Source organism: Capra hircus, chromosome 3, assembly GCF_001704415.2.
Source record: "Capra hircus breed San Clemente chromosome 3, ASM170441v1, whole genome shotgun sequence".
Lineage (NCBI taxonomy): Eukaryota > Metazoa > Chordata > Mammalia > Artiodactyla > Bovidae > Capra > Capra hircus.
The window spans coordinates 82,670,531-82,688,297 of NC_030810.1; positions in this window are offsets into that span (position 1 = coordinate 82,670,531).

The following is a 17,767-nucleotide window of genomic DNA, read 5'->3' on the forward strand; positions in this document are numbered from 1 at the left end:
TCCCTGATGTTCAAGCTGGTTTTAGAAAAGGCAGAGGAACCAGAGATCAAATTGCCAACATTTGCTGGATCATGGAAAAAGCAAGAGAGTTCCAGAAAAACATCATTTTCTGCTTTATTGAGTATACCAAAGCTTTTGACTGTGTGGATCACAATAAACTGTGGAAAATTCTGAAAGAGATAGGAATACCAGACCACCTGACCTGCCTCTTGAGAAATCTGTAGGCAGGTCAGGAAGCAACAGTTAGAACTGGACATGGAACAACAGACTGGTTCCAAATAGGAAAAGGAGTATGTCAAGGCTGTATATTCTCACCGTGCTTATTTAACTTCTATGCCAAGTACATCATGAGAAACACTGGACTGGAAGAAACACAAGCTCGAATCAAGATTGCTGGAAGAAATCTCAATAACCTCAGATATGCAGATGACACCACCCTTATGGCAGAAAGTGAAGAGGAGCTAAAAAGCCTCTTGATGAATTTGAAAGAGGCGAGTGAATAAGTTGGCTTAAAGCACAACATTCAAAAAACGAAGATCATGGCATCCGGTCCCATCACTTTATAGGAAATACATGGGGAAACAGTAGAAACAGTGTCAGACTTTATTTTGGGGGGCTCCAAAATCACTGCAGATGGTGACTGCAGCCATGAAATTAAAAGACACTTACTCCTTGGAAGAAAAGTTATGACCAACCTGGATAGTATATTCAAAAGCAGAGATACTACTTTGCCGACTAAGGTCCGTCTAGTCAAGGCTATGGTTTTTCCAGTGGTCATGTATGGATGTGAGAATTGGGCTGTGAAGAAGGATGAGCTCTGAAGAACAGATGCTTTTGAACTGTGGTGTTGGAGTAGACTCTTGAGAGTCCCTTGACTGCAAGGAGATCCAACCAGTCCATTCTGAAGGAGATCAACCTTGGGATTTCTTTGGGAGGAATGATGCTAAAGCTGAAGCTCCCGTAGCTCATGTGAACGGTTGACTCAGTGGAAAAGACTCTGATGCTGCGATGGATTGGGGGAAGGAGGAGAAGGGGACGACCGAGGATGAGATGGCTGGATGGCATCACGGACTCAATGGACGTGAGTCTTGAGTGAACTCTGGGAGATGGTGATGGACAAGGAGGCCTGGCGTGCTGTGATTCATGGGGTCACAATGAGTTGGACACGACTGAGCAACTAAACTGACCTGAACTGAAATACTTGTTCAGTGTTACTATTTCAAATGATGTTGTCTTGGTGCACATTCAAATAACAGAAGTAGCTTTTAAAGAGCTAAAAAGCAAGGAAGTGAGCATTAACTACTGACAGTTTGGTCCTATTGTTTCTGATTTTCTCAAGTACTCAATGATGCTAAGTATTTTTGTTAAGGAATCCCAAGACAAGACTAAATATCACCTCATGAAGGCTTGGGCTCTGAATCTTTGTTCTATGAAGCTATAGGTGTATCTTACCTTTAGGAAGTAATCTTAAGAAGGGCTGTGAGTTGAAGTTAGAATAATATGATTCAGAAGTTGAATCCTACAAAGAGTGAATCCAGACTTTTCTGCTGCTGCTAAGTTGCTTCAGTTGTGTCCAACTCTGTGAGACCCCATATATGGCAGCCCACCAGGCTTCCTTGTCCCTGGGATTCCCCAGGCAAGAATACTGGAGTGGGTTGCCATTTCCTTCTCCAATTTAAAAATCATTTGGCTCTATTTTTTGAGAAATCATGCTTGAAAAAATAGTTTAGCTCTTTAAAATGTTGAAATCATCCAATTAAATTACAATTCCTGATTCTCTAGAGCTGTGATTAAGTTTAATTCAGTTGCTTAGTGTTGTCCATATTTATGGACAGTGTCCATATTATGCATCGATGTTTACTTGTCATATTAAAGATTTGCATATCCATGGACATCAATATCTGTCTTAATAGGAATAACCAATTAATAATGACCAACCTAGACAGCACATTGAAAAGCAGAGACATTACTTTGCCAACAAAAGGTCCATCTAGTCAAGGCTATGGATTTTCCAGTGGTCGTGTATGGATGTGAGAGTTGGACTATAAAGAAAGCTGAGCACTGAAGAACTGATGCGTTTAAACTGTGGTGTTGGAGAAGACTCTTGATAGTGCCTTGCACTGTAAGGAGATCCAACCAGTCCATCCTAAAGGAGATCAGTCCTGGGTGTTCATTGAAAGGACTGATGCTGAAGCTAAAACTCCAATACTTTGGCCACCTGATGTGAAGAGCTGACTCATTTGAAAAGACCCTGATGCTGGGAAAGATTGAGGGCAGGAGGAGAAGGGGACGACAGAGGATGAGATGGTTGGATGGCATCACCGACTCGATGGACATGAGTTTGAGTAGACTCCAGGAGTTGGTGATGGACAGGGAGGCCTGGTATGCTGTGGTTCATGGGGTCACAAAGAGTCAGACATGACTGAGTGACTGAACTGAACTGAATAGGAAACGAGTGGTTCAGCAAATAGCCATTTTATTATATTTCCTATAACTCACATAAATATCCATAGAGAGGAAACTCATCCTCTCTCCCAATAGTTTTTCAGAGTTTATCCACATAGACCTCTGATTTTTTATCTTTCATATATTCATATGTTGTGTTTGAATAAAATTATGACTTGAAATTATGCAACAAAGGCCAGAGGACTATAGGCATGGGAATGAAATGATCAATAAAAGCCTTGTATTTTGGAGCTATTTTGTGATGGCTCACTCTATTTCAGGAAGAAAGAGACACCATGAGTAATGGATTAGATTTTCTCTGCTGTGCCTTTTGAGGGTTGAATGGAGCTATGCAATATTTTCCATCATACTCTAAGAATATAGAAACAAAGTACAAATTTTGACAAAAATATCTTAAGAGGCAAACAATAATAGTTAACCTAAAGTCAAATGTTAAAAATAAAAAGACCATCAACAGTGTTCATACATGACACAAAGCAGTAGTTATCAATGCATTTTGAAAATCATCTGAGAAATTATAAAACATAAGCCTGGACTCCATTCCTAGAGATTCTGATGAGGTGACCTATGGTGCAGTAATCTGTGGTTTGTTTCTTTTGTTTTATTAGTTAAAGCTACCTAGGACAGAGGAGCCTGGTGGGCTGCAGTCCATGGGGTCTCTAGGAGTCGGACATGACTGAGCAACTTGACTTTCACTTTTCACTTTCATGCATTGGAGAAGGAAATGGCAACCCACTCCAATGTTCTTGCCTGGAGAATCCCAGGGACAGGGGAGCCTGGTGGGCTGCAGTCTATGGAGTCTCACAGAGTCGGACATGACTGAAGCGACGCAGCAGCAGCAGGCACTTCTAAATTGGAGACAAGGCTAAGAATCCTACAAGAGGATTGCTGGAGGCAGTAATAATCCTCCCAGGTAATAATCTAATGGCCCATCATATGTAGATATTTCGAGAAATAAAGGAGTGCTTAAGCAACAGGACAGGGCAGTGAACTCAAAATGAGCACATATGTGTCAATGGGAATACACTTCCTGGAGGCATGAAAAATGTTTTCTATTATTGGGTGGAAAAAGTGCTGAAGTTGAGTATGGACATTAGATCATCTCTTGACAGTTGATGATGTTACTTTAGTGCAGGAAATAAGATGCAAATACCATTTCATTGTTCTTCATTTTAATATATTTTAAAGCTATTAGTAGTCCTAGTGTCTGGTTGCTAATAATTAAATTTTATTTTCAAGCTTTAAATTATGTGTATCTATGATGTTGTTTAGTCACTAAGTCATGTGCCATTCTTTCGGGACCCCATGGACTGTAGCCTGTCTGGAACCTCTGTCCATGGGATTTCCCAGGCAAGAATACTACAGTGGGTCACCAATTCCTTCTCCAGGGTATCTTCCTAACCTGGAGTTTGAACCTGTGCCCTCTGTGTTGGCAGATGGATTATTTACTACTAAGCCACTAGGGAAGCCCATATTATATATACTTCTATAAACTTACATAAACTGTTCATATGGCTTAACATGTTAACATACTTGCATGATTTCTGTATGTCAAAATGTGAGTATTGGCATTGTTTTAGAATCCATTCCTCGTTGCCATTATAAATATACCATTCATTGACAACTTACTATGTGCTATGTTCTGTGCTGCACTGTTAAAATACATCCTCTTACTTAATTCTAATAATCTCTGAATTAAAAATGTGTATCTCTCACTTTGCATGTGAAAATGCAGGGCTCAAAAAATTAGGTCTGTTGCTTGGGAGATTAAAATCCTTGTATTTAACACAATCTATCTGACTACAAAATCTACGCTGTTATATGCAAATAATTTTGATTTATTTTGACTTATTGTTTAAATTATTAATTATAATAATTTAACTGCTTTAGTGTTCTTTATTTTTATGTACTCTTTAGCTATTAGTTCACTTAATCTCTTTGTGCTAATATTTAAATTTTATTTTCAGATTTTAGGTTTACCATGTATACTCATATCTTTATTTTTTACACCTTTTATATATTTTATGATAAATATTGACTGCATCATGTGTATCAACTTTGTTAAGTTCAATTATGAACTTTCTGTACTTTTTTTTGTTTTCTAATACTAATTCTTAGATTTAATCAATTTTCAGAGTTCTTCAAAACTGTGTGAATTTATGTCTTTTAATTCATTTTTCCTTAGTCACATTTTAAGTTTTTTTCTCATGACAAGTAAAAACATTTTTGAAAGCATTGTAAGATGGAAAGCTTGACAACTAGGTATTTTAGCAGACTCTATTTATCCACTTACTGAGTGCCTGGTAAAGAAAATATTAGTGAACAAAGCAGAAAAGACAATTCCTCTCCTAGTGAAGAAAAATGTTACAGTATGTTAGAAAGTTGCTTATTTACATATTTTATAGAAACAATAGAGAGTTATTTGGAAATTTTTAAATAGGGTAGCAGCATGGGTCTCTTGGAAAGAAGAAATTTGGGCAAGGATGAATGTAAGTGATATTAAGAATACATATTTTAGATGAGGTGTCAGAGGGAGGTGAGCTGGGGAGCTGAGAAATATGAGTTCAAAGAGATAATGGAGAACCAGATCCACAGCCTGCTTTGTATGTCTATCTTATAGGCCAACGTAAAAATGTTGACTTTAACTCTAAATGAATTGTGTGTGGAATATAAGGATGTAGTATTTTAAAATGGCTTCATATTGAAAAAATGGTGCGTCTAGTTGCTCAGCAGAAATAAGGAGATCATTTGTGAAACTACATATTTCAAATGGTTGAAATCTAGTTATATTTAAGGAAGGATCAAAAGAATTTCCTGATGGATTGGATCAGTTGTATGATATGAAAAATATAAGTATGCCATTAAGTTTTTATTCATTTTTATCCTTCTGCCCAAGCTGATATTCATTATTTCTGTTCTACAGACTGTTTCCAATGAATCACTAGGATTATTTTTTAGTGTATTAAGTCACTTATTGTTTGGTATATGTATTTTGAATGGCTCTCTATTATAAATAGAGAGTTTGAACTTTAGCATAATCAGAACTAGTTTATTTCTTTAACTTATTTCACTTTATTCTTTAGCAGTACATTCAATACACAATAGTCTTCTTCTATTCAGTTGAGATATAATATTCAACTATTTTATCTAATACTTCTTGCCAGGCCTGTGGAATTCTTAATGATATAGTTTCTTGTTGTTGTTGTTCAGTCACTACATTGTGTCTGACTCTTTGCAACTCCAAAGATTGCAGCATGCCAGGCTTCTCTGTGTTCCTCTCTCCTGGGGTTGGGTTTTCTCAGATTGATGTCTATTGAGTTGGTGATACTATCTAACCATCTCATCCTCTGCTGCCCCTTTAAATTTGGCCTTCAATCTTTCCTAGCATCAGAGTCTTTTCCAATAAGTCATCTCTTTGCATCAGGAGGCCAAAATTTTGGGGCTTCAGCATCAGTCCCTCCAATAAATATTCAGGGTTGATTTCCTTTAGAATTGACAGGTTTGCTCTCCTTGAAGTCCAAGGGACTCTCAGGGTCTTCTCCAGCACTGCAATCCTAAAGCATCAATTCTCTGGCACTTGGCCTTCTTTATGGTCCAACTCTCACGTTTGCACATGACTACTGGAAAAACCATAGCTTTGACTATACATTTGTCAGCAAATGATCTCTTTGCTTTTTAATTCACTCTCTAGGTTTGTCATAGCTTTCCTTCCAAGGAGCAAGCATCTTTTAATTTCATGGCTTCAGTTACCATCCACAGTAATTTTGGAGCCCAAGAAAAGAAAATCTGTGACTATTTCCACTTTTCCCCTGTCTATTTGCCATGACGCAGTGAGACCAGATGCCATGATCTTAGCTGTTTTGAATGCTCTGTTTCATGTCAATTTTTTCACATTACTCTTTAACCCTCATCAAGAAATTTTTTAGTTTCTCTTCAGTTTCTGCCATTAGGGTGGTATCATCTGCATTTCTGTGGTTATTGATATTTCTCCTGGAAATCTTGATTCCAGCTTGTGATTCATCCAGCCCAGCACTTCTCATCATATACTCAGCATGTATGTTGATTGAGCAAGGTGACAATACATAGCCTTGACATACTCCTTTCCCAATTTTGAGCCTGTCAGTTGTTCCATGTCTGATTCTGACTGTTGCATTGTTGGCCTGCATACAGGTTTCTCAGGAAACAGATAAGGTGGTTTGGTATTTCCATCTCTTTAAGAATTTTTGATAGTCTCTTGTGATCCACACAGTCAAAGGCTTTAGCATAGTCAATGAAGTAGAAATAGATGTTTCTCTGGGATTCTTTTGCTTTCTCCATGATCCAAAGAGTGTTGGCAGTTTGATATCTGGTTCCTCTGTCTATTCAAAACCTAATTTATACATCTGGAAATTACTGGTTCATGTACTGCTGAAGCCTAGCTTAAACGATTTTGTGCACAACCTTCTAGCTTGTGAAATGAGCTCAACTGTACAGTAGTTTGAACACTCTTTGCCATTGCTGTTCTTTGGGATTGGAATGAAAACTGACCTTTTCTAGTCCTGTGGCCATTGCTGAGTTTTCCAAATTGGCTGACATGCTGAATGCAACACTTTAACAGCACTGTATTTTAGGAATTTAAATAGCTCAGCTGGAATTGTCACCTCCACTAGCTTTGTTTGTAGTAATCTTTCTTAAGGCCCACTTGACTTCACACTCTCAAGATGTCTGGTTCTAGGTGTGTGACCACACCATCGTGATTATCCAGGTCATTAAGACCTTTTATGTACAGTTCTTCTTTGTATTCTTGCCACCTGTTCTTAATATCTTCTGTTTCTGTTGGTACTTATCATTTTTATCCTGAATTGTGCCCATCTTTGCATGAAATGTTACCTTGATAGCTCCAGTTTCCTTGAATAGATCTCGAGACTTTCCCATTCTATTGTTTTCCTCTGTTCGCTTAAGGCTTTCTTATCTCTCCTTGCTATTTCCTAAAACTCTGCATTCAGTTGAACATATCCCTTTCTCCTTTGCCTTTCTCTTCTCTTCTTTTCTCAGCTATTTGTAAAGTCTCCTCAGTTAACCAGTTTGCCTTCTTGAACATTTTTTGCTTTGAGACAGTTTTCAGCACTGCCTCCTGTACAGTGTTATGAACTTTCACCCATAGTTCTTCAGGCATTCTGTCTACCAGATCTAATCCCTTGAATCTATTTGCCACTTCCCCTGCATAATTATAAGGGGTTTGATTTAGGTCATACCTAAAAGGCCTAGTGATTTTCCTTAATTTCTTCAATTTAAGTATGAATTTTGCTATAAAGAGTTTTTATCTGAGCCATATTTATCTTCAGGTCTTGATTTTGCTGACTGTTTAGAGCTTCCATATAATAGAAGCTTCCATATAATCTTTGGCTGCTAAGAAAATAATCAGTTTGATTTTGGTGTTGATCATCTGATGATGTCCATATGTAAAGTTGTCTCTTGGTTTGTTGGAAAAGGATTTTTGCTATGACCAGTGTGTTTTCTTGACAAAATTCTTGTTACCCTATGCCCTGCTTTGTTTCGTATTCCAAGGCCAAACTTGCCTGTTACTCCAAATGTCTCTTGACTTCCTACTTTCGCATTTCAATCCCCTATGATGAAAAGGACATCTTCTTTCGGTGTTCTAGAAGATGTTGTATGTGTTCCCCGCACCAGTCAGTTTCAACTTCTTCAGCATCAGTGGTTTGTCCATAGACTTGGATTACAGTGATGTTGAAGGGTTTGCCTTGGCAATAAACTGAGATCATTCTGTCTTTTTTGAGATTGCACCCAAGTACTGCATTTTGGACTCTTTTGTTGACTATGAGGACTACTCCATTTGTTTTAAGGGATTCTTGCCCACAGTAGGAGATATAATAGTCATCTGAATTAAATTCACCCATTCCCTTCCATTTTAGTTTACTGGTGTTGTTTACTCTTGCCACCTGCTGCTTGACCATGTCCTTGGACCTAACATTCCAGCTTCCTATGCAATATTGTTCTTTACAGCATCAGATTTTACTTTCAGCACCAGACACATCCATAACTGAGCATCGTTTCCGCTTCAGTGCAGCTGCTTCATTCTTTATGGATAGATTTGTAATTGCCCTCTGCTCTTCCCAGTAGCATATTGGACACCTTTTGACCAGAGAGGTTCATCTTCTGGTGTCATAATTTTTTGCCTTTTTGTACTGTTCATGGGGCTTTCCAGGCAAACATACTGGAGTAGGTTGCCATTTCCTCCTCCAATGGATTACATTTTGTCAGAATTTTTCACTTTACCTGTCTTGGTGGCCCTGCATGGCATGGCTCATAGTTTCATTGAGTTACACAAGGCCATTCACCATGGCAAGGGTGGTAGTTTTATACTTATAACATCTTATACTGTCTAATAATTACAGGGGAAGGGGAACATTCTAAAAGTGATATAGCTGGAAATATCATACATATGATAAAAACACAAACATACAGACTCAAGAAAGCCAAACTTCAAACAGTAGATAAATTTTAAGTACAGCAAAGCATATTATAATGAAACTGCCCCAAATCTGTGATAAAGATATTAAAAGCATCCAAAGACAGAACCACAAAGAATCATTGATGGAAGTGACAGCACATTTATCACTGGAAGCTAGGCAAGCAAAAGGAGAGGAGAACAGTCTCTTTAAACTGTTGGGAAAAATAATGTCAACATGAAACTTTATACTGGGGAAAAATCATTAAAAATGAAGGCAGAATAATGACTTTTTCAGACTTTCAAAAGTTGGAACAATATATCATGAGCATACCCATAGTTTAAGATGGTAAAAAAAAAAAAAAACCTGCAGGAGCATGCAAAATGATGCTTGATAGGAGTATGAATCTGTTCTTAGAGTCAGAAATGATGACTTTACTGGTAAATTATAAAAATTTCTCAAAATTTAAATATCTGTAAATGATAATGGACTAGTTAAATGCAGACAATAACAACATATTATGTGAAGTGTATGATACAACCACATTTGGGTGGGGAGATGTGCAAGTATATGAGTATAAAATTACTGAACTATAGGTTAAGTGTTATAATGTCCTTTGAAGATAAATTGTAAGATAAAGATGTATAAATCATAATGTAATCTCTAAAATAACAACAACAACAAAAAAGAGCTGCTAAGCCAGAGATTGGAATTATATAATTTATACAGTTATTCTCTCCCAAAAGGAAACTGTGAAAGGAAAAATAAAGAAGAGCTAGGATAATCAGAAAATAAAGAGTAAGATAATAGATATGCACCTAATCATATCACTAATTACATTACATACAAATCATCTCAGTTCAAGTAACAGACAGAGATTGTTTCAAGAGATATACTTTTGCAAAGTGTGAAAAAAAGTAAATTTTGTTCTCTGCCTCTAAGCATATGAACTTTTTTTACTCAAAAGGAAACATTGAAGTTAATGTAAAATCTAAAATTCTAAAACTTTGAAAAGACACAGAAGCATCCTTTGTGACCTTAGGTTGGATTAAGCAAATAATAAATTGAAAAATTAGACCTATCAAAATTAAAACCTCCTGTTCTTCAATAGATACTGTTAGAAGAATGAAAGATAAACCAAAGATTTGAAAAGCACTAATCCTTTGTCTGATAAAGGACTTGTATCCTCAGTACCTAAAGATATTTTATAAAAGAGGATATATGTTCAGCGACAAAGTGAAAGTGAAAGTTAAGTTGCTCAGTCGTGTCCTACTCTTTGTGAACCCATGGACACCAGACTCCTCTGTCCATGGGATTTTCTAGGCAAGAGTACTGGAGTGGGTTGCCATTTCCTTCTCCAGGGAATCTTCCAGACCCAGGGATCGAACCCAGGTCTCCTGCATTGTAGACAGACGCTTTACCATGTGAGCCAACAAGGACAAAGAAGCATATAAAAAAAGGCTCAGTAGTACTAGTCATTAAGAAAATACAAATTAAAACCACAATGAGATGTAGTAACACACCTACTTGAATAGCTACAGTTGAAAAGATTGGCTATAATAATTGTTGGAGAGGAGAGACTCAAACACTTCTGTTGAGTATGTGAAATATAATTATACTAAATGATGGGATCCAGACAAAAAAGTCCAGAATGTGTGATTCTATTTATATAAAATTCTAGGAAATGCAAATTGTGATACAGTGATAGGAAGATCAATGGTTTCCTGGGGATGTAGCAGGAGAGATAGAGACATTAGGGAGGAAATGATTACCTAGGGCATAAGAAAAGCAGGGAGCGATGTTCATGTTCAGCATCTTTATATTGTAGCGATAGTTTCATGAGTATATACATATGTCATAACATCAAACACTGAATGCATGTGGTTTCTTACATATTAGTTACACCATAACAATACTGGCTTAATTTTTTTTTAACTATAAAGTGATTCACCTGCTTCTACTTATTTCTCCAAGTAAAGATAGTATTCTGTCTCTTCTGTCAGTGAGACAAGATGGCCTATATTTAAATATATATATCAGTTCAGTCACTCAGTCGTGTCTGACTCTTTGCAGCCCCATGAATCACAGCACGCCAGGCCTCCCGGTCCATCACCAACTCCCGGAGTTCACTCAAACTCACGTTCATTGAGTCAGTGATGCCATCCAGCTATCTCATCCTCTGTCGTCCCCTTCTCCTCCTGCCCCCAATCCCTCCCAGCATCACAGTCTTTTCCAATGAGTCAACACGTTGCATGAGGTGTCCAAAGTACAGGAGCTTCAGCTTTAGCATCATTCCTTCCAAAGAAATCCCAGGGTTGATCTCCTTCAGAATGGACTGGTTGGATCTCCTTGCAGTCCAAGGGACCCTCAAGAGTCTTCTCCAACACCACAGTTCAAAAGCATCAATTCTTCGGCGCTCAGCCTTCTTCACAGTCCAAGTATATATATATATTCAGGTATTTTTCTGATTTTTGTTAAGGAAATGTTTCCAGTTGGACTGTTTGATGTAATTCCCCACTCACAGCCATAACATCATAAGTGCTTATATTTCTGTTAATTGTAATTATATATTTAATTTTTTCTCTTTTAACTGAAGCAGTGCCAAAACAGGAGAGTAAAAATGTTGGCTTAATGCTCAACAATCAGAAAACTAAGATCATGACATCTGGTCCCATCACTTCATGGCAAATAGATGGGGAAACAGTGAAAACAGTGTCAGACTTTATTTTTTTGGGCTCCAAAATCACTGCAGATGGTGATTGCAGCCATGAAATTAAAAGACGCTTAGTCCTTGGAAGGAAAGTTATGACCAACCTAGATAGCATATTGAAAAGCAGAGACATTACTTTACCAACAAAGGTCTGTCTAGTCAAGGCTATGGTTTTTCCAGTGGTCATATATGGATGTGAGAGTTGGACTGTGAAGAAAGCTGAGCGCTGAAGAATTGATGCTTTTGAACTGTGATGTTGGAGAAGACTCTTGAGAGTCCCTTGGACTGCAAGGAGGTCCAACCAGTCCATCCTAAAGGAGATTGGTCCTGGGTATTCATTGGAAGGACTGATGCTGAGGCTGAAACTCCAATATTTAGGCCACCTCATGTGAAGAGTTGACTCATTGGAAAAGCCTCTGATGCTGGGAGGGATTGGGGGCAGGAGGAGAAGGGGATGACAGAGGATGAGATGGCTGGATGGCTTCACCGACTCGATGGACGTAAGTTTGAGTGAACTCCAGGGGTTGGTGATGGACAGGGAGGGCTGGCGTGCTGTGATTCATGGGGTCACAGAGTCAAACACGACTGAGCAACTGAACTGAACTGAAAGCATGCTTATTGATTCAGTTATTCTCAGGTCATATTTGTATACCATCAAGTTTAAATAGTCTCATGATATCTAATTAATCCTGTTTAATTCTGAGTAAATTAGTATGTCCTAAAATATCCGAATGTGGTGATACTAAACACTAAGTGACTTTCCCAGTGGCTCCACAGTAAAGAATCCACATACAATGCAGGAGACACAGGAGACATGGTTTTGATCCCTGGGTCAGGAAGATGCCCTGGAGAAGGGCATGGCAACCCACTCCAGTATTCTTGTCTGGAGAACTGATGGAGGAGCCTGGTAGGCTACAGACCATAGGATTGCAAAGAACTGGACATGACTGAAGCAACTGAGCATAATATATTAAGTATTAAAAAGTGAAAGGGTTTTAACATGTAAACCAACTATACTCTGAAGAAAATAAAAGTGAAAGAGTAAAGGATCCCAAATCTCTTTGTGATAAAGCTCCACAAACTATTAGGTCTTCCTGTGAGTTACTTATGCTCATTTTTGTCTGAAAGCCTAGTCCTGTGACTTTATTTTTTTAATACCTTTTTCTGGTAAGGTTTAAAGTATAATCATGCAATCTAAAGCAGCATGTGCTACATCTACCTAAGGAACTCATTTACTGAGCCCTACCATTTGAACAGCAGGGAGCTAAGTTCCCTGAAGTGTCTCTAAGCATCTCAGGCTCACTGAGTCAAGAATAAATAAAACTCAGCTTCTGTGAAAACGAACACCTGCCAGATAAACCTACTAATGGGTGGTTAACCATTGACAGCCCTGCCCCATCTCCACGATACTAGTACTTTTTCACACTTAAATGTCAACTGTAGCAAGCTGGGTAGGATATTGAGCTTAAAAGACAAAGATTTCCCTCGACCATCTCATATTATTGTGTGAGAAGAGAGGATAAGGTAATCCAGTCAGAATATCAATGGAGAGAATGATGAAAAGTGGAAAGAGGAAACCACCTTCAGATAAAACTACAATTCTTTTCAAATATAGACAGGGGAACCAATGCTGGCAATACTTAAATACTATTCAAAGTGACAAATTAGTTTCACTTAATTGAACCATGCCATTTTATTCTAGTTTTTTTTTTTTTTTTGTACACAAGAGAATAAAATGCAGAGTAGGAATTGTTTCAACACAAAAGAAATCTCATTCTTTAGATAGAGTGTTGTGTAGGAAATGAGGTTTTTCCACTAGATAATGTTGTATCCATCGAACAGGAAAGAACATCTAACTTTGCCTTCCTAGGTGGAATTCAGTGAGAGGTCCTTTCCATATATACATCAGCTATGCATGAAGGGGAAGTGGAAAGCTAACAGGAAAGAGCTGGTGGAGGGTGAGGTTAGATGGAAGAAGGCAGGCTGTAGTCTCCACTTGTCCCTCAGTTTGTTTGAGTCTTCAAATTATGTAAAACAGGTTACCATCAGTTTCTCAACCCCAAGGGCACAGCAGTTCCATGAGAGTGGGTCTGTCTACTTCTCAGAGACTATATCAGCATGAGACAAAGAAGTGGGTCCATCAAAGGAATGACAGCATAACCCTGACAGCTCAGAGTATGTGCAACTTACTTTCCCAGTAATATCTTCAACACAAAAGGATTTATGTCAAACATGATCTACACCAGACTATAGGTTTTTAACAAATGGTTGGAGGTCTTCCCTAACAAAGAAGGTAGCAAGAGGAGTCAATGATGTTCACCAACAGAGAAGGACCAGGACCTAAGTGCACATTGACCCTTCCCTTACATAATACTGTTGCCCGAGCTTCCCATGAACCCAGAGTAAAGGAGAGAGAGGAAAACCTTTAAGAAGGGAGAACATCCTCTTATAAAGATGAAATTTTCATTGACTAAGTTGTGAACTAGATAATTATGTTTAATGCCTGAAATTTTTAGTGAACAAAAACAAAAATAGGAAAAGAGAAAAAGTCATAGAATTCAACTGATACCAGAATGAGTTAGAGAAAATTGCCCTAGAGTGAGGAGTAGAAAGCAAACTCTTTGTTCTTGCATTCTAAGAAAAGCACAGTTCTTGGAATTTTCACATTCTAAATATCTCCCTTATTTGTTCCATTGTTTTATACTCAGAAAATTCCTTTAGTTCTAGCTTCTTAAACTCTTCTGTCAGGTCACAAATTCTTAACCTTCGGACTCAGTTTTTTTCAGTCCACTGTTCACATGGGGTTTGGAATTTACTTTATGGGAAATGAAGAAATAGCAGTCATTAAAAAAAAAATCGCCTGCTTTTAGAAAGTATCAAGATTAGTTTTTCTTTTTTAATATAATGAATGTTAAAGAATTTACTAAAAGTGAAACTGAAAATAAAAAATCTTTACCTGTATTTCATGCTGAATGTACATTAAATTATGTATAAAAAACCATTAGTTGAACGCACTACTGGTTTGGAATTCTGTGAAAATTTGAGACATCAGAATAAAGTTTATGTCAACATGAAGAATATTTTTGCTGAGTAAAGTCCAGTTCCTCATTTATTTAAATTAGTTATAAGAAAAATGGCCTATAGAGATATACAACTGCAAACTGTCATTTAAGTATCTGTGCTATATGTTCATTCATTTAATTTTATTTTTTAAATTTTATTTAACTTTAATTTTGAAGTAGTTTCAGATCTAAGCTGCAAAATTAGTTGAGAGTTCCCATATTCCCTTCATCTAGCTTTTCCAAACAGCATCTTGCCTAATAGGATTACAATAATCAAAACCAGGAAGATAGCATTGATATAAAACTACTAAGTAATCTGTAGTTCAGATGCAGATCTTTCGCTATGTCTCTATAATGCCTTTTTTGTGTGTAAAGGCATTTGTCGCGTCGTCTCAGTTTCCCTTATTCTGGAATATTACTCAGTCTATTTTTGTTTATGAACTTGACATTTCTAAATAGGACCAGCCAGTTATTTTGTGCAAATTCTGTTTTTTGTCTGTTTCCTCGATTAAATTCACATTGTACATCTCTGTACCATTTATTATAAAATATTGAGACAACCCAGAGGGATGAAATGGGGAGTGAGGAGGGAGGGAGGTTCAGGATGGGGAACACGTGTATACCTGTGGTGGATTCATGTTGATGTATGGCAAAACCAATACAATATTGTAAAGTAATTAACCTCCAATTAAAATAAATAAATTTATATTTAAAATATTTTACAATATATTCTTTCCATTACTTTATACTGATCTCCCTTCAAGCTGTAGTGGACAAAAAACTTGTGCTCTCTACCTTCCTAGGTTCCCTGACTAGGACCCTATAAGGTAAACTGAAAAAAGATGGATTAACAAGAGAAAAACAGATGCAAGTTAATTAGCATGTGCAGTGTGCATTCATATGGGAGAAACATGCTCAAATGAGTGGTTAGAACTTGGGTCTTATATAGCAGTTTAAGCATATTAAGAAATGCATTATAAACATTTCAAGAAAGAAAAATTATTTTGTAGAGAAGTGACAAGATGAAAGAAGTTTGAGCTTCTGGGATGGCAAACATGGAAACAAATACATAGAGAAATCAATGGTAGATCAGGGCTAATAGGTAACTTTTGTTTGTGTATGCTCTTTCGAGATGTCTAACTTTTGATGATAACATTGTCATCCCCTTCTTGGGCCTGAAAGTGGTGTTAGGGGCTAGACTTTCACAAGGAGAATTTATGTTCTGCTTTCAAGTAGAAGTGGGATGGACAGAAAGCTCATATTGGAATTGCCTTCTCAAGTGCCTTCAGCTCATAATAATCCTAAGCCAGAGCAGTTTATTTTTGGATAGCATAGTCTGAATCCCTTTAAAACTAATCTGAAACAGTAATAATTTATTGTGTTTTAATATTTCATGTAAATGTGCTTGTTTTTTAAAAGATATTTACCATAAAGAAAACAGTCTTGTGTGTAATTTTAAAAACTTGTTAATTGAAAAAAGAACTGTGCAGTTGAAAGAAATTATTTGTAGAGTATATAGTTAGAGATAACTAAGAATCAGTTTATTAATAACTGGAATTTTAAGAACATTCCATGGGTTCTTCATCACATTTTCCACTCTATGGAAAATAAAAGCTGTATTTATACTTTTTATTGATATTTTATAATTGTTTCTCAACTGCATTTCATTTCTTGCTATTGTAAGTTTGAGATAGAACCTCAATGTTGTAAAACCAAAGGGATATTTGTCTAAACTGCTTGTCCAATTGACTGATCCTTCTTAACTTTATTTACAAAAACAGAAGATTTGTCAGGCCAGGCTGTTTATTATAATTGAATTAGTGAAGAATTTAAAATGTTTTAAATGAATGAAATGCATTTCCAGAAAAGGAGAAATAGTTCAGTTTTTCAAAATACATTTCTCCCCAGCCTGAGAAAGAGGGATCCTCTGTGGAGGTGGGAAAGGAAGAAGCCCTAACACACATTTCTTCCCAGGTGGCTCAGTGGTAAGGAATCCGGCTGCAATGTGGGACACCTGGGGAAGATCCCCTGGAGGAGGGAAGAGTAGCCCATGCCAGTATTCTTTTGTCTGGAGAAACCCACAGACAGAGGAGCCTAGCGGGCTACAGTCCATGGGGTCACAAAAGAGTCAGACACTACTTAGTGACTAAATAGCAACAACTACCATTCCTATGAAATCCTGGTTGAATCAAAGAGCCCACCACACTGTATAGGCAGGAGTCAGCAAACCAGACTTCGAATTGGGAGCCAGTGACAACCAGAAACACAAACCACAATGCAATCATTTTACAGCAGGCAGAGCAGCAGTGGAGCAGTACCATGTCCTCAGGGAGGCAGTGGCAACAGTGCCAGCAAATGTGACAGATGACTTCCAAAGACAGTGCCTGTGGACAGCACTGCTGCCTCTGTGGGCAGAAGTGGTGTGTCCCCACAGCAGAGTCCTAGAGCACAATGTTTGCTGCGACCTCTGGTGTTACCCCTCTTCTTTTTCTTGCACTATTGTTCACGCCAACTTCTGTAGCTTTCTCTGCATTTATGTACTACTATAAGTTGTTTTTACTACTTAAATAAGTCAAATTTCTAATGTTCTCAGTCATGAATGCTGGCTATTATCCCGCATAAATGGTACTGCCAGGGTCCAGCCCCGGTGGATCCAGGGAATTCGAAGGGTGGATGGCGTTGGTGTGGAAAGACTTGCTTATTTATTAATATAAGATTAGATTAAGAAACTATAGCATAGTAGGAAGATTAAGTGGAGGAAGAGGGCTGAATAGCTTGGTTTACGCGGAAGACCAATAAAATTCCAGACAAGGAATTTGCACCATCTACGTTGGGCCACCGGCGCCCTCTTGAATATCTAAGGGTGCCTCGCCTTAAGCTCCCTTTCGTGCGGGTCTTAACAGCCAGGGCAAGTAAGTAGACCTGGTGAGCCTCCGCGCCCCGGATGGAAATTCAGCCTGAAATTAAAGTAAAGAGCAGAGAGAGGGAAGGGGAGAGAAGAAGAGAGAGAGAGAGACACGGGGGGAGCCAGAGTCCCAAGAAACCAGGCCGAGAGACTAGTTTGAGAAGCTGGCCCGAGA